The sequence below is a fragment of the Dendrobates tinctorius genome, unplaced genomic scaffold (assembly GCF_039654945.1).
Source record: "Dendrobates tinctorius isolate UK_male_01 unplaced genomic scaffold, ASM3965494v1 ptg000245l, whole genome shotgun sequence".
NCBI lineage: Eukaryota > Metazoa > Chordata > Amphibia > Anura > Dendrobatidae > Dendrobates > Dendrobates tinctorius.
The window spans coordinates 7,550,785-7,578,390 of record NW_027361912.1 but is presented as its reverse complement, the minus strand read 5'-3'; the positions used below and the strand labels follow the sequence as shown (position 1 = coordinate 7,578,390).

The 27,606-nt window shown below is 46.8% G+C and overlaps 1 pseudogene; it reads right to left on the bottom strand.

Annotated features, from left to right (window-relative positions):
- LOC141060855 (zinc metalloproteinase-disintegrin-like VLAIP-B) overlaps positions 1-27,606 on the bottom strand; it is a 176,698-nt pseudogene that overhangs the window by 42,379 nt on the left and 106,713 nt on the right.

Genomic DNA, 27,606 nt, shown 5'->3' with positions numbered 1-27,606 from the left:
AAAAGCAATTTTCAAACACTCTATTGGGGAACTTCAAATTAAGAGTGAGGTTGTCACGGTTCCACCCCTCAGGGTGTCTGGGATGAAGTTACTGACAGCTCGGCCGTCCAATCTGTTTCAGGGGTGTGCTGAACTACGGTGTGTTTATTGACAGCTCAACTAGCCAATCTGGGACTGGGAGGCGTCGGCTGTCTCAGGTGTTCACTATCACGGGTAATTGCATGCCTACTTAACTGCGCAGCTTCTCCCAGACCTCTGCCAGATGTATATTCATCTTGTGAGGTTTGTGCTTTGTGCTCCCTGTACCTTGTGTTCTGTTTGCTTGATCTGTTGCCTGTCTTTGGACTTCGTTCTGACCATCCGCCTGTTTAACCCCTTCAGTTCTGCTTTATTACCCTCCTGGCTTCTGACCTTGGAACATTACCTGACTACGCTTTTGTCTCTTCCTTCTGCTTATGACGTACCCTCCTGACTTCTGACCTTTCACTCCCTGACCACTTTGACTCATAGCTTAGCTGTGAGAAGTGACTAGCGTCACAGAAGTGCTCTGTTACCTATAACCTAGAGAGGAGAGTAGCTGCAAAGTATCTCTCACTGTGGCATCTCTGGCATATCCTTGTATAACCCACTGGTTTAAAGAGAACCTATGAGGAGATCCATGTTTCCCAAAGAATAAAACCTGGACGGTGAAATGCTAATAGAGAATGGAAATGGGGAGAAGAGTTGAGGAGGCAGTTCCAACAATTTTTTTATCATCCCATTCAGCTACATTTTTCTCCCTATCCAAGTTTTATTGACAATAAAGTTGAACCAGCAGGTGAGAAGCCAGTGGGAGCTGCCCTGTTGACTCCCGATTCTTGACTTATTTCTGAACTATATTTATTCTAGAATGCAGCAGGATAATTTGTCACGAGATAACATGTCCGTTTCATGCTACTTGTGGCAACATTAGTAGCTATTATGTCATGTAATATGTATATATTTTTAAGAATGCTGAGTTGTTACCTGCACGGTGCCACAGTCACATTCTTCATCCATCTCTAGGAATTTATTTCCGCACACCGCGGGGGATAAAACATTTAGATTCGATGGTTTAACTTTCAAGCACTGTGGCATCTGGCGAAAAATGAACTCTTGATACTCGGTGAGACTGCAGGAACTAAATACATACGGAGTTTTAGAGCTGTAAGGGAAGACAAAAATTAAATTAGGTAGTGAATGAAAAAAAAAGTGTGGCCAACACATAATGGTGTGCCTGGATACTTTTGTTGGATGGAAAATGACATGTAGATTTCATCCAGGTAGTCTTAAAGAAAACCTCATAGCATAAGTGACTGTCCAAACCAAGCCTAGGCACATGGTGCACCTGTAGCAGGCAGGACTCAAATACGATAAAGTAGAATAGGTGGCAGAAAGAAAACACTGGCTTTACTGAAAGACAGAGTATTATATGCAGGAAAATAAAACTAACAGTTTTTACTGCGCTCCAGCTATGGCAATGCAAAGTTCAATATTAATAGTATAAACAATTTCTACAAACTATTCTCTTCTAACTTCCTAACTGGCTTCCGATAATTGGGCCACGCTGTTACAGCACCCTAGCACAGACACGAGACTCCCTCTTCACTTCTTGACCCAACACATTTCCTGCTCCTTGTTCTAAACCAACACACAGCAAGCTGCAGGGGAGAAAGGACTAAACAAGTGCACACAAATCAGAGGGGAGCATTGTCTCTTAAAGTCACAGTGTAAATCAGTTGTTAGCAGTGGCTGAACTCCTACATGTCTTCCCACTTAAAGGTGGCCGTCCTCAGCCTTGCTGTATAGTCTGAGCTGTAGTATTGGGGGGTTTCGCTTCGTATCCTGTAGGAACCGAATGGCATAAGCGATAACCCTTTTGTGCCCATCCTTTATCTGGTAAAGGACTGCCCCGAGTCCATAGAGACTGCCATCAGTGTATAAGAAGAATGGCCTATCGAAATCAGCATAAGCCAGGATGAGGGCCAATGTCAGGGCCTTTTTTCAAGGTCTGAAAGGCTTCCTCCTGGTTCTGATCCCAGTGGATGCTTTGATTCTTGGGTAGCCCAGCTGTCCCTCTTAGCAGCTTTTTCAGAAGACAAGATATTTTCACATAGTCTTTCATAAACCGCCGATACTACCCGGTCAATCTAATGTATGCTTTCAACTCCCGCAGGGTTCTGGGTGCTGGCCACTGTTGTATTGCAGCTACTTTGTCTAGGGAAGGCAGGACTCCATTCTGGGACACCTGATGTCCCAAGTACTTGATCTCTTTCTTGAAAAGATAACACTTATTTGGCTTTACCTTCAGGCCTTAGGCCCATAATTGCCCAAGTACCTGCCCAAGTCTGTTCAAGTGTTTCTGAAAGGTAGTGGAGTACACAATGATATTGTACAGGTATATCAGAGTAGCTCCAAAGTTCATGTCACCCAAGCACTTCTCCATCAGCCACTGGAAGGTACTTGGGGCATTGGATAGCCCGCATGGAATTCTATTTGAACTCTGTATTTGCCTTGACTTTTTCTATCAATGGTACCTGCCAGTACCCGCTAGCTAGATCCAAAATGGAGAACTATTTAGCCTTCCCTAGGGTTATTAAGGACTCTTTGATGCGTGGCAGGGGGTATGAATCTCGCACGGTGCACACAGACAACTGCCTGTAGTCCATGCAAAAACAAATGGTTCAGTCCTTCTTGACAAGCACCAGTGGAGCTGTCCATGGACTCTGACTTCTCTGCACCACTCTTGAATCCAACATCTGTTCCAACAAGGTCTTTACCTCCTGTCACAGTTTGGGAAGTATCTGTTGATATCTTTCTCGGATTGCAAAAGTGTTCCCCGTCGGTATCGAATGGATGATGAGGTCTGTGCAGCTGAAGTCATCAGCGTGGCGGGAAAACACATTCCAATTCTCCTACAGCATTGCTTAAACTGCTTGTATATAATTCGGATTGAGAGCCTTCACATCCACCCCTATTTGGGCCAAGATGGCTTGCTCATTCCATTCTGCGGTTTTGCCTCTTCTGTTTTGGCTGTGACTGCCTGGGTCCAGACCCTATCATCTATCGGGGCCAGAGTCACTTCTTTCCGACTCAGCACTTCGCTTTGATGAAGGAACACATGAGTCATCTCCGCTCCTGGGGTTAAGCAGACTTCTTTCTGTCCCAAATTCATGGCTGTTAATAGTACTCATCCATTCTAGACCACTGCAGGGCATTCTGTCCTACCTTTCCTAGGCCCACCAGTTCGAAAAATTCCTCCATACATTCAAGGTTGCAGGAGGTTCCCACAGGCAGTGATAGTATGGTCTCGTGACAAGGAGGGAGGGTGAGGGATACCCTTCTTGGCACTCGGATAACTCTTTATGTGGGTTTGTACGAAGTGGTCTGTTTCCAGTAGCTAAGCCTCCGTTTAGTGAACTTGATCTAGTCCAACTCTTGCAAGATATTCATGGCCATTATCACCAGTACATCTTCTTTGAATGGCTCGGGAGCCAGCAGGATGCTTTTTCTTCCCTCATCTTGTCCACATAGCCGCACATTCATCCACATGACCCGTATTATGGGGATCTGTTGCCACTGTTACCCAGATCAACATCTCCCGCTCTGGCTTGGCCATCGCTTGAAAGTAACGGTTGAATTACGACTCGAGCATGGTCATTACCTGTGACTCAAAATCCACTAAGCAGTCCCCTGAGATGCCTGCAAACTCTGCTCGCAGGATGGGACACCCTGCAACCAGATGTACAGAGTTGTTCTGAGTGGTTAGTTTTTCTACCTCCCCTGCTTTACTGCAAGTTTAAAGGCAGTTCTGGGTGTCCTTGTGAGTCGCCCTCCCAGGGCTGTGGGGTACTCGTCAGGGGTATGTGTCACAGCAGCGGTGACATGGTCCATGGCCCTGGGCGCCCAAGTAATGGGGAAATGTATATGTAGTTAATGGAATGGAATAGTTCGTGACGCCATCTGTGGTGCTTGGCAAGGGAGGTGTTAAGCCGACGCTGCATGCAGATCCGCTGGGACTGATGGTAGGGTGCAGCAAGGGTGTAAAAGCTCCCCACAGGTGAAGCAATAGTCCCAGGGCAGTGTAGAGGTGGATGGCACGGTGATGTAGCAGTGCCGTAAGGGTAGGAAGCAGACAAGACACAGCGGGGTGCAATTTCTGTACCCTTACTTGATAACTGCAGTCCAGGGTCCTGATTACAGATGGTATTAGAGCAGGCTAGCCTGGAAGCAACTCAGGGATTCTCTCTCAGCAGACGGGCTGTGCAGTCTCAATCCTAGCGCTTGTTTGAATGAAGTACTCCAGTACTAAGTTACTCTGAAGTTCCTCCTGTCAGATGTTCCCAAGAACCTTACTTGCACGGCAGACAGCTGTAGCTTCTCTCGGGGATTCCCTTCTCCGGAATCCTGGCTCTCTATCCAAGCTGCTGTTGTGCCTCAAGTCTTAGATGGGAGTAGGGCATTTACAGCCTCCTACTCCTCTGGTATCTGCTGTAGGACCGTTAGTATCCGTACAGCTGTGGAGACCAGGCTCCAGTTCTTGCGCTCTCACTGCGAGGGAGCTCTCCTTTTCCTAGCTCAACCTCCAGCAGCTCTCTACACGTCTGCACACTTCACCCTCCGGAGACTAACTGACTCCCCTTCCTCCTGGCCCTCAGAGGGCACTCCTCCCCTTAATCCTGGTTCAGAGTTCCCCCTGCTGACCTGGAGTGGAACTGTGTTGCATGTAAGGATTGACTACGAGAGACCCATCATTGCCTCCAAGCCTGGCATTACCCTCCGCTGGAGGAAGGCAAAGCCACTGTGGCGACCATACTCCTGGGGGTGCCACATTCCCCCCTAGTGCAATTCAGCACTCCTGGGCTGAACAAAAACATGAAACATGAATAACATATAAACAGTTGAACAATATTATTTGTACAAGATTTAAAAAAAATGAAAAATGTACAAAAACCAAGTGCTTCAAAAATGGTACTATGATGGCAAGTCCAAGCATCAATGTCCATGGTCCATTCCTGGGCAAATGGTAAAAGTTTTTGACCACACACAAGTCCTGTGGTTCAGTGTCCATAAAACAAACTCCAAAGGAAACTCTTACAGGTTACCTGTAGGCACAAAACTTGAAAAACAGTTACATATTTACACTTAGAATTTCAACATTTACATCTATTTTGCTATATGCGATATCTAAGGGGTGTATACCTTGTGTGGTGCGGGTAGACCTGCGTAACTCTAGTGTGGGCAAACTGGGTAGCATTCTCCTACCGACTCTTAGACTCACCAGGGGTATGGCAGATTCACCACTGGCAGGGCGATGGTTCTCTGGCTCCACTGCTGGTGTGGCATCTGCTGCCTGATTTTCCTGATTTTCTTGAGTCACTTCTTGTGCTACAACTTGAGGAAATATCAACACTGGAACCACTATAGCATCGTTTACTTTAGTCTAATTCACAGGAAATTCTCCAAGCACTGTGCTGACCTTCTCTTCTTCCACTATGGGTTGGATGTTATCTGGTTCCTCTTTCTTTTCCTTCAACTGGTCAGGAAACAACTTCAAATGATCTCTTGATACCGCTGCTGAGGTCTCTCCTCCATCTTTACTCACAAGGCATACCTTAGTATTATCAAAGTTCGAGGGCAGAATGGTATAAGGTTCAGCCTCCCATTGATCATCCAACTTGTGCAATCTTCTCTTCCTTTTCAAGACTTCCTCCCCCGGCGACAAAGGAACGGCAGGTGCATTTTGATTGTAAAGCTTCTCCTGCTTTTGCCTTGCTTGAGCCAGACTCCTTTCCACGCATTCTTGAACTCTCCGGTACTGTTGCTTCCTCTCCGTGTCCCAATCAGCTTCTGGTGATGCTACTTCAGGTGTCAGGACTCCCATGTCTAAGTCAATAGGCAGCTTACCAGGTCTGGCTCTCATTAAATAGGCTGGGGTACAGTTGGTGGAGTTCACTGGAATATGGTTGTGGAGGTCCACCAGATCGGGCAACTTCTCTGGCCACAGATTCCTCTCCTCCAAGGGCAAAGTCTTCAGGAGGTCAATCACTACCTGGTTCATCTTCTCGCACATGCCATTGGTCTGTGGGTGATACGGCATTGTCCAGATCTTCTTACAACCATACAGGTTACAGAATTCTTCAAACACTTCTGCCTCGAAAACTGGACCTTGATCTGTCAGCACTCTTTCAGGATACCCATGCGGTCTACAGAAGTGCTGCTGGAATGCTCTGGCTGCTGTCCTGGCAGTTTGATCTTTGACAGGCACAACTACCAGGAATCTTGAGTAGTGGTCCACAATGGTAAGTGCATAAATGTAGCCTGACCGGCTTGGAACCAGCTTCACATGGTCCAGGGCTACCAACTAAAGGGGCTGTTTGGTGATGATTGACTGTAGGGGAGCTCTCTGGCTGTCCCGATCCTTTCTGCGCAGGTTACATTGTCCACACTCCTGGCACCACTTCTCAATGGCTTTCCTCATACCAGCCCAGTAGAACCTCTCTTGAAGCAATACTTCCAACTTCTTCCATCCGAAGTGTCCAGCTCCATTGTGGTATGCTTCCAGGACCATTGATGCCTCTCTCTTTGGGACTATCACCTGCCAAACCAGCTCATGAGTGCGGGCATTGATACTCCTCCAACACAGCTTCCCTTCATAAATGAACAGCCGGCCTCTCTCCTTCCACAACTGCTGAGTTTCTTCAGGAGCATCCGACTCTGGACGTGAGTCAGCTCGGGTCAGCAGCTCCTTCACCAGGCGAACTGCAGGGTCACTATCTTGCGTTTCTGCCCAATCATGATGGGGCAATGGGTTCAGGGTGACCTCCTTCAAGCCAGACCGTCTGTTTCTCACTCCTTGAGCACGCTGGGCCGCAAGTGGCCGGAGGAAGGGAGGTAGCTCTATCTCTTCAAGAGCCTCAGGGTCTTCTCCAGCATCTGGTAGGTTAGGCATTCTGGACAGCGCATCAGCATTGGCATTCTTGTGCCCTGCCCGGTACTTGATGGTAAACTCATAGTTCGATAGCCGAGCCATCCATCGCTGTTCCAGTGCACCTAGTTTTGCAGTGTCCAAATGCGTCAACGGATTGTTGTCCATGAAGATAGTGAACTTGGCAGGGGCTAGGTAATGCTTGAACTGTTCGGTGACAGCCCAGACTATGCAAGGAACTCCAGCTTGAAAGAACTGTAGTTATCAGGGTTCCTTTCAGAGGGGCGCAGCTTCCTGCTGGCATAGGAGATCACTCTTTCTTTCCCATTCTGTACCTGTGACAGTACTGCTCCAAGTCCCACGTTGTTGGCATCTGTGTATAGCACAAAGGGTTTGTCATAATCTGGGTAGGCCAGAATTTCGTCTCCTGTGAGAGCCATCTTCAATCTGGTGAAGGACCATTCCAACTCTTCAGTCCATTCAAAGGTGGAATTTTTCTGTTTGGTCTTCTTGGACTGCCCCACCAGAAGGTTTTGCATAGGGGTGGCTATGACCGAGGTACTGCACCTTGGGCTTCAGGAGGAGGCACTTGGAGGGCTTCACCTTCAGGCCAAAATTGGACAAAGTTTCAAACACTTCAGCCAGGTGCTCCAGATGATCTTCATAGGTTTTGGAGAAAACAATGACATCATCCAGGTACAACAGGACCGTCTCAAAGGGCATGTGTCCCAGGCAGCACTCCATCAGCCGTTGAAATGTTCCTGGAGCAGTGTAGAGCCCAAATGGCATATAATTGAACTCACAGAGACCCATTGGAGTGGTAAATGCTGTTTTCTCCTTGTCTGCCTCTGCCACGGGAACCTGCCAATACCCACTAGTGAGATCCAAGGTGGAAAAGTAATTAGCAGTTTTAAGTGCAGCTAATGATTCCTCAATTCTAGGTAATGGGTAGGCATCTTTTCCTGTAATCAACACACATTCTCATGGTACCTTCCTTTTTCTTTACAAACACTATTGGAGCTGCCCAGGGGCTACAACTGTCTCTGATGACCCCTGCCTCCTTCATCTCCCTCAACATACTCTTAGCACACTGGTATTGTGTTGGGGGTATAGGTCTGTACCTCTCCTATATGGGTGGATGGTCTCCCGTGGGGATATGATGTTGAACCCCCTTTGCCTGCCAAAATCTAGTGGGTGTTTGCTGAATACCCGCTCATACTTTTGTGTCACTCTGTAAACCCCATTTTTCTGGTATGAATGTGTAGAGTCAGTTCCCACCTGCAGTTGCTGACACCACTCATCTGGCTGCTTCACAGAGCCATTGTCCTCCACCTGATCGGATGAGACCAAGGGTTCTGCTGCCTGCAAAGAGTTGTTATTAACGGTGAGCAGCTTAGCAACTGTGGCGTACCGAGGTATTGTGGCTTCCTCTTCCCCACAATTCAAAAGGCGTACAGGTACTCTCCCCTTTCGTACATCAACCACCCCTCTGGCTGTCAGGACAGTGGGCCTACTCTCAGAGTATACTGGTTCTACCAATGCCTGGTAATCTCTCCCTCTAAGACCTATAGCTGCCCGACACCAAACCAACATTTCACATCTGGGGGATATTGCAATGGGAAAAGCATCACTCACTCTGACGCTGCCAATCTCTCCGCCAGAGAGTTCTACCTGTTGCCTTTGCATCAGGGCTCGGATCTCCTTCTGCAGGACTCGTTGTTCTCCAGAGCCAGCAGTCTCAGCCACCTGTTGCAACAAGACAATAACCTCGGACAGACAGTTTTCAATTACATTTGTACCAAGAGTCATCATGGGATTACATTCACGTCGGTCAATATCAACAACTATTAAACCTTGAGACTTTAGCTCTACCCGACCCACTTTGACAGTAATTTCTTTACATCCTATCTGCGGTAAAGGCTGACCATTACTAGCAACTACTGTCAGTTCATCAGTTGGGCCACAGGTAAGCTCTGAATCAGCCCAATATCTGTTGTACAGAATGTATGGCATAGTGGTCACCTGGGAGCCAGTGTCCAGCAAAGCGTTCATGGGGATGCCGTCAATCACCACAGGAAGGATTGGTCTCCCTCCCACATACTTAGCTCTCCAGTTCTTTGGGCCTGGGGATCCTACTCCTGGGGGTTGGCCCGTTGCCCCAGGGGTTGCTCATTTAAAGGACAGTACCTGGCAAGATGACCTGCCTTGTAGCAGCGACGACAGATGGGACGTCCGTCCTGGTCATAGCGATTGTTGTTCCTTCCTCGAAGTGGCGGGGTTCTCCTCCTCTGGAGCCACGGGACATCCTCTGGACTGGAAGCAAGCTGGACCTTTTCTTTGGAGGACACTTGTAGGGACTGCACGGTTTTGGTAAGTGCAGCCATCCCTTTGGTCAGCTCCTGGACTTGAAGACGCAGCTCCTCAGTTGGATCTTTATCCAGACTCTGTGCATCAGCCTCCACAGGGATGGAAGGAAAAGATGTTGCTTCCTGATGGTAGGTGATCGCTGGACGCCTAGGGGGCGCTGGACAGCTGTCAGTGGACTCCTGCAGTCCCCGAATAGCCCTGTCCTTAAAATCAGCAAAGTTCAGATCAGGGTTTTGCAGGGTTATAATGCGCAACTGTCCTCTGTGGGTACTAGATAGGAGTCCTTCAATGAACTGCTCCTTTAACAGTTTATCTTCTTCCTTTACACTGTCAGGATCAACTTGCTTAACTGCTCGCAGCGCCTCCTGCAGGTTGAGAGCATAATCCCTGATACTGTCTTGCGCCTTCTGTTTACAGCCAAAGAACCACATCTTGATTTCAGCTGCAGTGCGGGTGTCAAAGGTGCTTCTCAGCTTGGCCAGGATCTTTGCAACAGTCTCTTTATCAGTGTCCTGCCAGGCTTTCACCTCTCTCTGTGCTGCACCCGTTAGCTGTCCAATCAGGATACTCACTTTCTTGCTTTCAGAAGACAGAGGGTATACTTTAACCAAACTGCACAAGTCTCTCTTTAAATTCACTCAAGGTATGCGACTCACCCGAGTACTGCAGTAGCCAGGCCGCTCCCGGTATGTAGAGCATAGACAGCGGCATTATGGAGACCGCTGTGGCAGGCGCTCCTCCTGGCGGTGCTGCGGGGTTGGCACCGGCGCCTGCCGCTGCATCGCCCTTTGGCGCGGACATCTTCTCCCCCCCCCTAGTTAACGTTAGCCAGGGCCGGGGGTTAGGTGAGCTAACCGGCGGCCGCTTCACAGGCCTGAAGCTCCGGGCTGTAGGTCTCAGCTCCACCTCCTCTCGCACGCTGTCCTCTCTTCCCACATGGCACTTCACTTCTTCGTGCTCTGCGGCAGGCTCCACCCATGAAGGCCCGCCTCTTTCTTCCCGCGCGCGCCAAGCAGCGCGGCAATGACGGCAACTGGCGCCAATTTCACACTGTCTTTTACACAAACACAGTCTATGGCAGACAGGACCCGGGGATACCGGGCTCTGTAATCCTGTTCGTGACGCCAAATTGCGTCGCCCTCCCAGGGCTGTGGGGTACTCGGTACCGGGCCGGTGTCAGGTGAATGTGTCACAGCAGTGGTGACCCGGTCCGTGGCCCTGGGCGCCCAAGTAATGGGGAAATGTATATGTAGTTAATGGAATGGAAAAGTTTGTGACGCCACCTGTGGTGCTCGGCAAGGGAGGTGTTAAGCCGACGCTGCATGCAGATCTGCTGGGACTGATGGTAGGGTGCAGCAAGGGTGTAAAAGCTCCCCACAGGTGAAGCTATAGTCCCAGGGCAGTGTAGAGGTGGATGGCATGGTGATGTAGCAGTGCCGTAAGGGTAGGAAGCAGACAAGACACAGCGGGGTGCAATTTCTGTACCTTTACTTGATAACTGCAGTCCAGGGTCCTGATTACAGATGGTATTAGAGCAGGCTAGCCTGGAAGCAACTCAGGGATTCTCTCTCAGAAGACGGGCTGTGCAGTCTCAATCCTAGCGCTTGTTTGAATGAAGTACTCCAGTACTAAGTTACTCTGAGGTTCCTCCTGTCAGATGTTCCCAAGAACCTTACTTGCATGGCAGACAGCTGTAGCCTCTCTCGGGGACTCCCTTCTATGGAGTCCTGGCTCTCTATCCAAGCTGCTGTTGTGCCTCAAGTCTTAGATGGGAGTAGGGCATTTACAGCCTCCTACTCCTCTGGTATCTGCTGTAGGACGGTTAGTATCCGTACAGCCGTGGAGACCAGGCTCCAGTTCTTGCGCTCTCACTGCAAGGGAGCTCTCCTTTCCTAGCTCAACCCCCAGCAGCTCTGTACACGTCTGCACACTTCACCCTCCGCAGACTAACTGACTCCCCTTCCTCCTGGCCCTCAGAGGGCACTCCTCCCCTTAATCCCGGTTCAGAGTTCCCCCTGCTGGCCTGGAGTGAAACTGTTTTGCATGTATGGATTGACTGCGAGAGAGACCCATCATTGCCTCCAAGCCTGGCATTACCCTTCCCTGGAGGAAGGCAAAGCCACTGTGGCGACCATACTCCTGGGGGCGCCACATTTGCAAATCACTCCGACACCCCCTAGCAAAGGGTCCTCTATTTATACACTGCCAACAGTGTGTGTCGTGACATAGTAACATAGTAACATAGTAACATAGTTATTAAGGTTGAAGGGAGACTTTAAGTCCATCTAGTTCAACCCATATCCTATCCTAACTTGCCCTAACATGTTGATCCAGAGGAAGGCAAAAAAACCCCATGTGGCAACAGTAAGCTTCACATTGGGGAAAAAAATTCCTTCCCGACTCCACATACGGCAATCAGACTAGCTCCCTGGATCAACGCAATATTAAGGAGACTAGTGTATATACCCTGTAATATTATACTTTTCAAGAAAGGCATCCAGTCCCTTCTTAAATTTTAGTAGTGAATCACTCATTACAACATCATATGGCAGAGAGTTCCATAGTCTCACTGCTCTTACAGTAAAGAATCCGCGTCTGTGAGTATGCTTAAACCTTCTTTCCTCCAGACGTAGAGGATGCCCCCTTGTCCCCGTCACAGGTCTAAGAGTAAAAAGATCATTAGAAAGGTCTTTGTATTGTCCCCACATATATTTATACATTGTAATAAGATCACCCCTAAGCCTTCGATTCTCCAAACTAAATAACCCCAAGTGTAATAACCTGTCTTGGTATTGCAGACCCCCTAGTTCCCTAATAACCTTGGTCGCTCTTCTCTGCACCCGCTCCAGTTCAGCTATGTCTTTCTTATACACCGGAGACCAGAACTGTACACAGTATTCTAAGTGTGGTCACACTAGTGACTTATATAGAGGTAAAATTATGTTCTCCTCATGAGCATCTATGCCTCTTTTAATGCATCCCATTATTTTATTTGCCTTTGCAGCAGCTGCTTGACTCTGGCCACTAAATGTGAGTTTGTCGTCCACCCATACACCCAGGTCTTTTTCAGTGACTGTTTTGCCCAGTGTTTTACAGTTAAGCACATAATTATACAACTTGTTCGTTCTACCCAAGTGCATGACCTTACATTTATCCCCATTAAAGCTCATTTGCCATTTATCAGCCCAAGCTTCTAGTTTACATAAATCCACCTGTAATATAAAATTGTCCTCCTCTGTATTAATTACCCTGCAGAGTTTAGTGTCATCTGCAAATATTGAAATTCTACTCTCTATGCCCCCTACAAGGTCATTAATAAATATGTTAAAAAGAAGCGGGCCCAAAACTGACCCCTGTGGTACCCCACTGCTAACCGTGACCCAGTCCGAGTGTGCTCCATTAATAACCACCCTTTGTTTCCTATCCCTGAGCCAGCTCTTAACCCACCTACACATATTTTCCCCTATCCCCATTGTTCTCATTTTATGTATCAACCTTTTGTGTGGCACCGTATCAAAAGCTTTTGAAAAGTCCATGTACACCACGTCCACTGCATTCCCTTGGTCCAATCCGGAACTTACCTCTTCATAAAAGCTTATCAGATTAGTCTGACAGGAACGGTCCCTTGTAAACCCATGTTGATATTGGGTCATGAGGTTATTCTTCTTCAGATACTCCAGTATAGTATCTCTTAGAAAACCCTCCAGGATTTTACCCACAGTTGAGGTTAAACTTACTGGCCTATAATTTCCAAGTTCAGTTTTTGTCCCCTTTTTGAATACTGGCACCACATTTGCTATATGCCAGTCCTGTGGTACAGACCCTGTTATTATGGAATCTTTAAAGATTAAAAATAGTGGTCTATCTATGACTGTGCTTAATTCCTGCAGTACTCGGGGGTGTATCCCATCCGGGCCTGGGGATTTGTCAATTTTAGTGATTTGTAGACGCCGCCGTACTTCCTGCTGGGTTAAGCAGGTGACATTTAATGGAGAATTTTTATCCCTCATCAAGTTATCCGTCATGGGATTTTCTTGTGTAAATACTGTTGAAAAAAGTCATTTAGCATATTGGCTTTTTCCTCATCCTCATCCACCATTTCACCCAGACTATTTTTAAGGGGACCAACACTATCATTTTTTAGCTTCTTACTATTTATGTAGTTAAAGAATATTTTGGGATTATTTTTACTTTCTCTGGCAATGAGCCTCTCTGTCTCAATCTTTGCTGTCTTGATTTGCTTTTTACAGAATTTATTTAATCTTCTGTATTTATTTAATGCCTCATCACTACCTACTTGCTTTAATTCTCTAAATGCTTTATTTTTATCTCTTATTGCGCCCTTGGATCCTGACCAGCTGGCCTCAGTGGACGACGCTGGGGTCCCGGATAGATTGGCCCAGGCCGAGGGCCTGCAGGTGGATGATATTGAGGAACTTGGTAGAACGGTCAACATACAGGCATAGTACGTGGAAGATCCATAGTAGTTCTTCAACACACTTGCATAGGGAGGCTCAGGTTCAGGACCCTAAGGGAAGGCCCAATAAGGATTATGCATGGCTGGGTAGGTGGCCTCAGAGGCAGAGCCGGTTCCCATCCTCTCTCTATTTGAGTCAACTTTTATTGCATAACACTCAGGGAACTCTGCAGATCTTGTACTACTCTGATCATTTCTTAAGCCCCAGATGGTTGTGACGGTCTGGGTCCATACCACTCAAGAAACATAGCCACTTGTAGCGGTATTTGAACTACACCGAGCAGGACTCAAATAAGATACAGTAGATGAGGGGAAAAAAAAGGAAACCTCATAGCAGAAGTGACTGTCCAAGCCAAACCTAGGCATATGGTGCACCTGTAGTGGTGCCTGATCGCCGCTGCTGGGCAAGACCCAAATATGATACAGTTGACGAGGAGGCAGAAGCAAAACACTGGCTTTATTGAAAGACAAAGGATTATATGCTGGATAGTGATGGGCGAGTAGCTTCGTTGCTCGGGTGATCTCCGAGTGTTTTGGCGTGCTCGGAGATTTAGTTTTCGGCGTCTCAGCTGCATCCTCTTTCTATTTGAGTCAACTTTTATTGCATAACACTCAGGGAACTCTGCAGATCTTGTACTACTCTGATCATTTCTTAAGCCCCAGATGGTTGTGACGGTCTGGGTCCATACCACTCAAGAAACATAGCCACTTGTAGTGGTATTTGAACTACACCGAGCAGGACTCAAATAAGATACAGTAGATGAGGGGAAAAAAAAGGAAACCTCATAGCAGAAGTGACTGTCCAAGCCAAACCTAGGCATATGGTGCACCTGTAGTGGTGCCTGATCGCCGCTGCTGGGCAAGACCCAAATATGATACAGTTGACGAGGAGGCAGAAGCAAAACACTGGCTTTATTGAAAGACAAAGGATTATATGCTGGATAGTGATGGGCGAGTAGCTTCGTTGCTCGGGTGATCTCCGAGTGTTTTGGCGTGCTCGGAGATTTAGTTTTCGGCGTCTCAGCTGCATCCTCTTTCTATTTGAGTCAACTTTTATTGCATAACACTCAGGGAACTCTGCAGATCTTGTACTACTCTGATCATTTCTTAAGCCCCAGATGGTTGTGACGGTCTGGGTCCATACCACTCAAGAAACATAGCCACTTGTAGTGGTATTTGAACTACACCGAGCAGGACTCAAATAAGATACAGTAGATGAGGGGAAAAAAAAAGGAAACCTCATAGCAGAAGTGACTGTCCAAGCCAAACCTAGGCATATGGTGCACCTGTAGTGGTGCCTGATCGCCGCTGCTGGGCAAGACCCAAATATGATACAGTTGACGAGGAGGCAGAAGCAAAACACTGGCTTTATTGAAAGACAAAGGATTATATGCTGGATAGTGATGGGCGAGTAGCTTCGTTGCTCGGGTGATCTCCGAGTGTTTTGGCGTGCTCGGAGATTTAGTTTTCAGCGTCTCAGCTGCATGATTTGCAACTTGTAGACAGGCTGAATACATGTGGGAATTCCCTAATAAACAGGCATTCCACACATGTATTCAAACTTCTCTAGCAGTCACAAATCATGCAGCTGAGGTGACAAAAACTAATTCTCTGAGCACACCAAAATACTCGGGGACCACCCGAGCATGCTCGGGGAGACCCGAGCAACGAGTATACTCGCTCATCACTAACGCTGGAAAATAAGATTAACAGTTATTGTAATTATAGCAGCAATAATAGAAAGAAAGAAAGACAGTTGGAGCATGTCACACAAGCTGCTATCCAGCTATTTCAATGCAAATTTCAATATAAACAGTATATTATAACAGTAGTTCAGTATGAACAATTTCTACAGACTACTCTCTTCTAACTTTCTACCTGGCTTCCGATAATCGTACCATGCTGCTACAGCACCATAGTTAAAGAACCCTGCTCTACACCCTAACACAGTTGAACATCAGTGTGCACTCACAGTTCTGTAGCTTAGAAGAAAGTCTATTAGCTGCTGCTTGGTCCTGATGTAGTGAAGCCAAACTTGTTATGTTGAGCTCTTCATTCAGGTTAACTAATCCATTTTCATCCGGATCCGGGCAAGTCTCATTCCCACTTTCAATGTTGACAGATTACTGGTACCACAGGATTGTTTTCCCTCTCAGGTTACAGGTGAGAGAACTACACTAGCTGTGCGATGCAGCTCTTTCCTTCTGACACGGTCCTGGTGATCAATCCCACGGTTAACAGGCACTATTTTCTCCCTTGAAGCCTTTAGTTCATTTTCCAGTCTCTCGTTGTTAGGACACAGTTATTGTCCTGCCTGTCTCTCACAGACACAAGGCTCCTGCTACACTTCCTGACCCGACACACTTCCTGCTCCTTGCTCAAAACCAACACACAGCAAGCTGTAGGGGAGAACAGACTAGTCGAAGTGCACACAAATCAAAGGGGAGAATTTTCTCTTATATTCAAAGTGTAGTTCATTTCTTAGCAGGAGCTGACCCCCTATACACCTTTGGTCAAATAGTTCATTGCACCTTCCCACCTACTTGTTTTTCAATCAAACTCTATTTCCCTCTTTGATTTCACAGACTTGGCTTTATAGGAACCAAAGGAGGACAGAGGTGAACGAAAAACTAAGTGTGAAAGTGCACTAAAGTGTTTGGACATGCCAAAGGAGTACCAAGCATTCTAAGCTTGGTTGGAACAGTCTTTTTTACAATCAGATTCCGTTTAGGATCCAGGCTACAGATGATTAGGTAACCTGAGCTCAGAGCACAGTTCCCTTAGGGTATGTGCACTGCTATAATACTGGTGATGCCAACTGGAACCCAAAAGCCGAGGAAGAGTTAGCAGGAAACAGCAAGCAGTGGTAGAAGTCATTGCAAGTAGCAATGGTAATTGTAGCAACAATCTGGAGAGGATTGGGAACAGTCTGGGTAATATAATTCCCAGGACAAGGAGATGGAAACTGAACCAGACTAAACAGCTGGACCCAATAGTCAAGCAATGAGTGGAAATGCATTAGGAAAGAAAACTAGGAAGAAAACTTGCATGGTAAGGCAACTGCAATGTGACTAACAGGATAAGTAGTTGTTGAGTGGGGGTATTGGAATATGTTTGGTTCAACTCTAGTCCTGTCTAAGAGTGTTTAGTTGCTAGATTTGTATGCTGTGTAAAAGTTAAAAAAAAACGCCCAGATGCTCACACAGGGAGAGCATGTGACTGTATTTCCTGTTTTCCTGTGTCTGTGTATGAGAGGAGCAGCCTGCTGTAGATGCTGCACAGATAGAGACACACAGAAATTATTTATTCCTGATCTATTAATCTTATATATTGTTCCTGTTTGTTCCTGAATAAACAAGTTCTATTGTCACATGCTTGGAGAGTATCGTGAGTAGTGCTGAGCATTTCGATACTGCAAATATCGGGTATGGGCCGATATTCGCTGTATCGGAATTCCGATACCGAGTACCGATATTTTTTCAATATCGGATATCGGAATCGGAAGTTCCCAAAATGCAAAGAGCCACTGCTGTGGCTCTGATTGGCTGCCGAAATGACGTCATCATGATGCGCGGTCTGTGTGCATCATGATGCGCCGTCAGTTCGGGCCTTCCGGGGGGTCTATGCCGACTGCCTGGGGTTCTGTACCGGCCTGCCGGGGGTCCGTACCGGCCTGCCGGTGGTCTGTGCCGACTGCCCGGGGGTCTGTATGGCCTGCCGGGGGTCTGTACTGGCCTGCCGGGGGGCTGTGCCGGCCTGCCGGGGGGCTGTACCGACTGTCCAGGGGTCTGTGCAGGCTGCGGGGGTCTGTACCGGCCTGCCGGGGTGCTGTGCCGGCCTGCCGGTGGTCTGTACCGACTGTCCGGGGGTCTGAGCGGACTGCCGGGGGTCTGTACCGGCCTGCCGGGGGGCTGTGCCGGCCTGCCGGGGGGCTGTGCCGACTGTCCGGGGGGCTGTGCAGGCTGCGGAGGTCTGTACCGGCCTGTCGGGGGGGGCTGTGCCGGCCTGCCGGTGGTCTGTACCGACTGTCCGGGGGTCTGAGCGGACTGCCGGGGGTCTGTACCGGCCTGCCGGGGGGCTGTGCCAGCCTGCCGGTGGTCTGTACCGACTGTCCGGGGGTCTGTGCAGGCTGCGGGGGTCTGTACCGGCCTGCCGGGGGGCTGTGCCGACCTGCCGGTCGTCTGTACCGACTGTCCGGGGGTCTGAGCGTACTGCCGGGGGTCTGTGCCGACTGTCCGGGGGGCTGTGCCGACTGTCCGGGGGGCTGTGCAGGCTGCGGGGGTCTGTGCAGGCATCGTTCGATGGGACTACAAGTCCCATCGGACGATGCCTGCTACCATGACGGTGATTGACACATTAGCCAATAATGGGACAGTAGTAGTCCCATCATCCGGCCTATGTGTTGAATGTTAAAAAAAAAACAAACAAAAAAAAACATGCTACATACATACTACATACATACTACATGCATGCAACATACATACATACTACATATATACCACATGCATGCAACATGCATACTACATATATACCACATATATACTACATGCATGCAACATACATACAACATATATACTACATGCATGCAACATACATATATACTACATGCAACATGCATACTACATATATACTACATGCATGCAACATACATACTACATACAGTATATACCACATGCATACTACATATATACCACATATATACTACATGCATGCAACATACATACTACATATATACTACATGCATGCAACATGCATACTACATATATACCACATATATACTACATGCATACTACATATATACCACATGCATGCAACATACATATGTACAACATATATACTACATGCAACATACATACTACATATATACTACATGCATGCAACATACATACTACATGCATACTACTTATATACCACATGCATGCAACATACATATATACAACATATATACTACATGCATACTACATATATACTACATGCATGCAACATACATACAACATATATACTACATGCATGCAACATGCATACCACATATATACTACATGCATTCAACATACATATATACTACATGCAACATGCATACTACATATATACTACATGCATGCAACATACATACTACATATATACCACATGCATGCAACATGCATACTACATATATACAACATATACTACATGCATGCAACATACATATATACTACATGCAACATACATACTACATATATACTACATGCATGCAACATACATACTACATATATACTACATGCATGCAACATGCATACTACATATATACCACATATATACTACATGCATGCAACATACATACATATATACTACATGCATGCAACATGCATACTGCATATATACCACATATATACTACATGCATGCAACATACATACATATATACTACATGCATGCAACATGCATACTGCATATATACCACATATATACTACATGCATGCAACATACATACTTCATATATACCACATGCATGCAACATGCATACTACATATATACTACATGCATGCAACATACATATATAATACATATATACTACATGCAACATACATACTACATATATACCACATGCATGCAACATGCATACTACATATATACAGCATATATAATACATGCAACATACATATATACTACATACAGACATACAGTACATATAACATAGAGCACATTCTCACCATCACTTGTCACTTTGATCCCCGAAGCGATTGTCATCTATGGAATAAATATTAAAATAACAAAGCAGCAATATACTTACCCCTGATCTGCAGAAGTCCACGAGTGTCCCACGACGATCTTGCGTGGAGAACAGCAGCATCAGCTGATGCTACCGTTCTCTACGGGCTCCTGGAAACCAGTGTCGGGAGGTAGGTATCCTTCCGCCCTGTATTCCTCCGCCACTGTAAAAAAAAAAAAGTCCCTAGTCTCATTTTATGGCATTGCTGTGTGAGAAATTTCCCACGCAGCTTTTTTTTTTTTTTTTTACAGTGGCGGAGGAATACAGGGAGAGTATGTATGTTGCATGCATGTGGTATATATGTAGTATGTATGTTTCATGCATGTAGTATATATGTAGTATGCATGTTGTATATATGTATGTTGCATGCATGTAGTATATATGCAGTATGTATGTTGCATGTAGCATGCATGTAGTATATATGTATGTATGTTGCATGTAGTATATATGTTGTATATATGTATGTTGCATGCATGTGGTATATATGTAGTATATATGTGGTATATATGTAGTTTGCATGTTGCATATATGTATGTTGCATGCATGTAGTATATATGTAGTATGCATGTTGCATGCATGTAGTATATATGTTGTATGTATGTTGCATGCATGTAGTATATATGGTATATATGTAGTATGCATGTTGCATGCAAGTGGTATATATGTAGTATGTATGTTGCATGCATGTAGTATATATGTAGTATGCATGTTGCATGCATGTAGTATATATGTTGTATGCATGTATGTTGCATGCATGTAGTATATATGTTGCATGCATGTAGTATATAGAATCATAGAATCGTAGAGTTGGAAGGGACCTCCTGGGCCATCTGGTCCAACCCCCTATATATGTAGTATGTATGTTGCATACATGTAGTATGTATGTGGTATATATATAGTATGCATGTTGCATGCATGTGGTATATATGTAGTATGTATGTTGCATGCATGTAGTATATATGTAGTATGCATGTTGCATGCATGTAGTATATATGTTGTATGTATGTTGCATGCATGTAGTATATATGTAGTATGTATGTTGCATGTAGTATATATGTATGTTGCATGTGGTATATATGTAGTATGCATGTAGTATATATGTGGTATATATGTAGTTTGCATGTTGCATGCATGTGGTATATATGTAGTATGTATGTATGTTGCATGCATATAGTATATATGTAGTATGTAGTATATATGTATGTTGCATGCATATAGTATGCATGTAGTATATATGTTGTATGTATGTTGCATGCATGTAGTATATATGTTGCATGTATGTTGCATGCATGTAGTATATATGTGGTATATATGTAGTATGCATGTTGCATGCATGTGGCATATATGTAGTATGTATTCATGTTGCATGCATGTAGTATGTATGTAGCATGTATGTAGTATGTATGTAGTATGTTGTTTTTTTTTACATTCAACACATAGGCCGGATGATGGGACTACTACTGTCCCATCATTGGCTAATGTGTCAATCACCGTCATGGTAGCAGGCATCGCCCGATGGGACTTGTAGTCCCATCGGACGATGCCTGCACAGCCCCCCGGACAGTCGGCACAGCCCCCAGGCAGGCCGGCACAGCCCCCCGGCAGTCCGCTCAGACCCCCGGACAGTCGGTACAGACCACCGGCAGGCCGGCACAGCCCCCCGGCAGGCCCGTACAGACCCCCGCAGCCTGCACAGACCCCCGGACAGTCGGTACAGACCACCGGCAGGCCGGCACAGCCCCTCGGCAGGCTGGTACAAACCCCCGGCAGTCCACTCAGACCCCCGGACAGTCAGTACAGACCACCGGCAGGCCGGCACAGCCCCTCGGCAGGTCGGTACAGACCCCCGCATCCAACACAGACCCCCGCATCCAGCACAGACCCCTGGACAGTCGGCACAGCCCCCTGGCAGGCCGGCACAGCCCCCCGGCAGGCCTTTACAGACCCCCGGCAGTCCGCTCAGACCCCCGGCAGTCCGCTCAGACCCCCGGCAGTCCGCTCAGACCCCCGGCAGTCCGCTCAGACCCCCGGCAGTCCGCTCAGACCCCCGGACAGTCCGCTCAGACCCCCGGACAGTCGGTACAGACCACCGGCAGGCCGGCACAGCCCCCCGGCAGGCCGGTACAGAGCCCCGGGCAATCGGCACAGACCCCCGGCAGGCTGGTACAGACCCCCGGGCAGTCGGCATAGACCCCCCGGAAGGCCCGAACTGACGGCGCATCATGATGCGCACAGACCGCGCATCATGATGACGTCATTTCGGGAGCCAATCAGAGCCACAGCAGTGGCTCTTTGCATTATGGGAACTTCCGATTCCGATATCCAATATTGAAAAAATATCGGTACTCGGTATCGGAATTCCGATACAGCGAATATCGGCCGATACCCGATATTTGCAGTATCCGAATGCTCAACACTAGTAGTATGTATGTATGTTGCATGCATGTGGTATATATGTAGTATGCATGTTGCATGTAGTATATATGTATGTTGCATGCATGTAGTATATATGTATGTTGCATGCATGTGGTATATATGTAGTATATATGTTGTATATATGTAGTATGCATGTGGTATATATGTAGTATGTTGCATGCATGTTGTATATATGTAGTATGCATGTTGCATGTAGTATATATGTAGTATATATGTATGTTGCATGCATGCAGTATATATGTAGTATGCATGTTGCATGCATGTGGTATATATGTAGTATGTTGCATGCATGTTGTATATATGTAGTATGCATGTTGCATGCATGTGGTATATATGTAGTATGTATGTTGCATGCATGTAGTATATATGTAGTATGCATGTTGCATGTAGTATATATGTAGTATATATGTATGTTGCATGCATGTAGTATATATGTGGTATATATGTAGTATGTATGTTGCATGCATGTGGTATATATGTAGTATGTATGTTGCATGCATGTGGTATATATGTAGTATGTATGCATGTTGCATGCATGTAGTATATATGTAGTATGCATGTTGCATGTAGTATATATGTATGTTGCATGCATGTAGTATATATGTGGTATATATGTAGTATGCATGTTGCATGCATGTGGTATATATGTAGTATGTATGTTTCATGCATGTAGTATATATGTGGCATATATGTATGTATGTTGCATGCATGTAGTATATATGTAGTATATATGTATGTTACATGCATGTAGTATATATGTAGTATGTATGTTGTATGTAGTATATATGTTGTATATATGCATGTTGCATGCATGTAGTATATATGTTGTATGTATGTTGCATGCATGTAGTATATATGTAGTATGCATGTTGCATGTAGTATATATGTAGTATATATGTATGTTACATGAATGTAGTATGTATGTTGTATGTAGTATATATGCATGTTGCATGCATGTAGTATATATGTTGTATGTATGTAGTATATATGTATGTTGCATGCATGTAGTATATATGTGGTATATATGTAGTATGCATGTTGCATGCATGTGGTATATATGTAGTATGTATGTTGCATGCATGTAGTATATATGTAGTATGCATGTTGCATGTAGTATATATGTAGTATATATGTATGTTGCATGCATGTAGTATATATGTGGTATATATGTAGTATGCATGTTGCATGCATGTGGTATATATGTAGTATGTATGTTTCATGCATGTGGTATATATGTAGTATATATGTGGCATATATGTATGTTGCATGCATGTAGTATATATGTATGTTACATGCATGTAGTATGTATGTTGTATGTAGTATATATGTTGTATATATGCATGTTGCATTCATGTAGTATATATGTAGTATGCATGTTGCATGTAGTATATATGTAGTATATATGTGTGTTGCATAAATGTAGTATATATGTGGCATATATGTAGTATGTATGTTGCATGCATGTAGTATATATGTATGTTACATGAATGTAGTATATATGTAGTATGTATGTTGTATGTAGTATATATGTTGTATATATGCATGTTGCATGCATGTAGTATATATGTTGTATGTATGTATGTTGCATGCATGTAGTATATATGTAGTATGCATGTTGGTATATATGTAGTATGTATGTATGTTGCATGCATGTAGTATGTAGTATGTATTTATTTATTTTTTGTACATTCAACACATTAGCTGGATGATGGGACTACTACTGTCCCATCATTGGCTAATGTGTCAATCACCGTCATGGTAGCAGGCATCGCCCGATGGGACTTGTAGTTCCATCGGACGATACTGCACAGACCCCCGCAGCCTGCTCAGACCCCCGGACAGTCGTTATAGACCACCGGCAGGCCGGCACAGCCCCCCGGCAGGCCGGTACAGACCCCCGGACAGTCGGTACAGACCCCCGGACAGTCGGTACAGACCCCCGGCAGGCCGGTACAGACCCCCGGCAGTCCGCCCAGACCCCCGGACAGTCGGTACAGACCACCGGCAGGCCGGCACAGCCCCTCGGCAGGCCCATACAGACCCCCGCAGCCTGCGCAGACCCCCGGACAGTCGGCACAGCCCCCCTGGCAGAGCCCCCAGGCAGGCCGGTACAGACCCCCGGCAGTCCGCTCAGACCCCCGGACAGTCGGTACAGACCACCGTCATGCCGGCACAGCCCCCCGGCAGGCCGGTACAGACCCACGCAGCCTGCACAGACCCCCGGACAGTCGGTACAGACCACCGGCAGGCCGGCACAGCCCCCCGGCAGGCCGGTACAGACCCCCGGGCAGTCGGCACAGACCCCCGGGCAGTCGGCACAGACCCCCGGGCAGTCGGCACAGACCCCCGGCAGGCCGGTACAGAGCCCCGGGCAGTCGGCACAGACCCCCGGCAGGCCGGTACTGATCCCCGGGCAGTCGGCATAGACCCCCCGGAAGGCCCGAACTGACGGCGCATCATGATGCGCACAGACCGCGCATCATGATGACGTCATTTCGGCAGCCAATCAGAGCCACAGCAGTGGCTCTTTGCATTATGGGAACTTCCGATTCTGATATCCGATGTTGAAAAAATATCGGTACTCGGTATTGGAATTCCGATACAGCGAATATCGGCCGATACCCGATATTTGCAGTATCGGAATGCTCAACACTAGTAGTAGTATGTATGTATGTTGCATGCATGTGGTATATATGTAGTATGTATGTTGCATGTAGTATATATGTATGTTGCATGCATGTAGTATATATGTATGTTGCAAGCATGTAGTATATATGTAGTATGCATGTTGCATGTAGTATATATGTAGTATGCATGTTGCATGTAGTATATATGTAGTATGCATGTTGCATGTAGTATATATGTAGTATGCATGTTGCATGTAGTATATATGTAGTATATATGTATGTTGCATGCATGTAGTATATATGTATGTTGCATGCATGTAGTATATATGTGGTATATATGTAGTATGCATGTGGTATATATTGTAGGGATTTGACTCGCTTAGGTGCAGCGGGAGACAAACATGAGGCACGTTCCTTTAAAATTTCACCAGGTTTATTACTCCATAAACCATAGACAGCATAACACTGAAATGTAACCTTCACTTCAGGCAAAGGAACAGAAATGTCCGTGGCTTCAGACTCGGACTGAGAGTCTCAGCACATGCTGGGAGCTGTAGTCCTCCCCATATACACTCTCTGTAGTGTCCCACCTGGACACATGGAAGTCTGTCCACACTCAGACAGACTCACTCCACTCTCTCACATGTGCCAAACACCTCAATTACATAGCCCTGTAACCACACCCAAAGGGGATCACATGGCTATGACATCACCAAAGGTTGTATAGACACACAGGCTTCCCTGATACAGTGTAACAGAAAGATCAGCAGTACCTCTGCTGATCAATACACCCTGGAGCCTGCATCCCAAGGCCACCCACCTTGAGACCCACAATGGTCATTTAGGACCCTGCTCCTGTTACCACACTGAATGTGCCTGTACACCCGTCCTGGGACACCCACACAGCGCCCCCTAGCCGACACAGTGGTAACTACACCACATACCTCCCCCCTCTGTTCAAACTTGTGGGGTTGAACACATGACATCACCCAGGTATCTTGAGACCTGGCACCCATGTCACCTTGCCCTACAAGTCGAGAGGACCATCTCCGTCTGTTTCGGTAGTCAAACTGCCTCATATTCACGTTAGGCCTCCCCCGCCCCCAGCGGTCAGTATCTCGGCCTTGGGCTTTGGCCTTCCCGTCAACGTCCGTCAGTGTGATCAGACACTCTTTAGTCTCCACCTGTTTGCAGTGCGCTCCGTCACCCGACCTTTCTCTCACCGGCCGGCTCTCCCAGTTCACACTGTCATGAGTCCCACGTCCAGCTGGGCCAACTGGCTGGTCTGAGTCTGACCCTCTGTCACTATGTCCACCACCGGGTCTCGTGCCTATGTTACTACGATTAGAACGGCCACTTGCGGACTCTCGACGTTCTTGCCTTCGACTACCTGTCCTTTCATTCCTTGGAGGATCCCTTCGGGTCCTTACACCTTGGGTTGGAGGTGGACGCCACCTGACGTTCTCTATCTGCTCATTCATCTGCAGTCGATCCTGTCTTATCTGCTCAATCTCCTTCAGGTACGCTACCCGATATTCCAGGAGCATGCGAAGCTTCCCAATGCTTTCCACCGAACCAACCACAATGACAGGAACCATGTCATCTTCAATAACGACTTGGATTTCACCAGCAGGTGGGATCCTCACTCTCTTCACACAGGATCGATTCACCATCTCCTGCATCACCTTTCCAAGTCTGCCAACGACTTTCCCCACCAGATTTCTGGGTACCGGAATTATGTCTTCCACAAAGCCCAGCCGACTTTGTGCTTCCCTTGCAAGCTCCAGACGTCGAGCGGCTTTCCTATTACGCTCCACGAGCATCTGTTTCGTGCGGAGACATTGTAGGTGCATCTCCTTCAGGACAGCCACCCTTCTCTCTGTGTCTTCCGTTTCTGCCAGTATCACCAACTGGTCTGTTTCTGGTGCCCAGCTCACACTATAGGCCTTTACTGCCTTTTTAAAAGTCTCATGCACACCTTCGCTGGCACACGCTTCTCGCACGTCTTCGGGTACCTCCATCACGCACTTGAAGGTCATGGACTTGCTCTCATCCTGGACAGATGGCTCTGGGTTCCCCACGGACACTTCCCTCAAGGTATCTGCCAAGACCGGGTGACTGTCTTGTGCAGCTCTTGGTTCACCATCTTCCTGAGATTTACAGTCTTCAGGACCCTTTTCCAAGATGGGCTTTGGCAGTTCTGCCTTGCTATCAGTCGGGCACGGCCGCTGTACGTCTTCACCCATCCACTTCTTCTGCAGAAGACCTTTTACTACTCCACTGAGTTCTTGCAGAACTTTATCTCGCTCCTCTGCCAGGTAGCGACGCTGATCCTCTCTCCTGAGAATCTCCTGTTGATGCTTCTCTTGGGCCTCTCTGAGCACCTCCATATCTTCCAACAGGGTCTTGTTCATGGTTTTACATGCTGACAGGTGACCTCTGAGCTCAGAGACTTCCTTCTCCAGCTCATCCACTCTGTGCTCAGCTGCTTGCCTTAGGACTCTTTCCCGTTCGACATGTTCTGTTACAGTCTCCTTTATCAGCTGTATCTCATGATCTTGTTCTCTTTTGGCCAGCACGTGTCTCACCACTACCTCTTTAATTATATCATCAAAGGGTACCACTGGGTCAGTCACACCAGTCGAGTGAACCCTCCAGTTACCGTCCAGCACCAATGTGTCTAGTCCAGTAGTCTCATCTCCCAGCCCACCATCTGTCTTATCACGAGACGTCAGGTCCGTCAGTTGGGCAGATGTACTTCTTCCTCTGGTCAGTTCTACCTCTGACCTGTCCATGTCAGGAGCCGTCACTGTCTCAGTGTCCGCTGGCCCCACAGTCGAAGCATCTCCATTGTCAGACCAAACGTCATCAAACAAAAGAAAGTCCCGGCCCCTCTCCCAGGCATAGACTAAGTCCTGTGGTATCCCTCTACCTTGGCACTCACCACCTTTGGTCCCCTCAAACACTACTGTGTCTACTGCGTAGTTCACCGTGACCCCGTGTTTA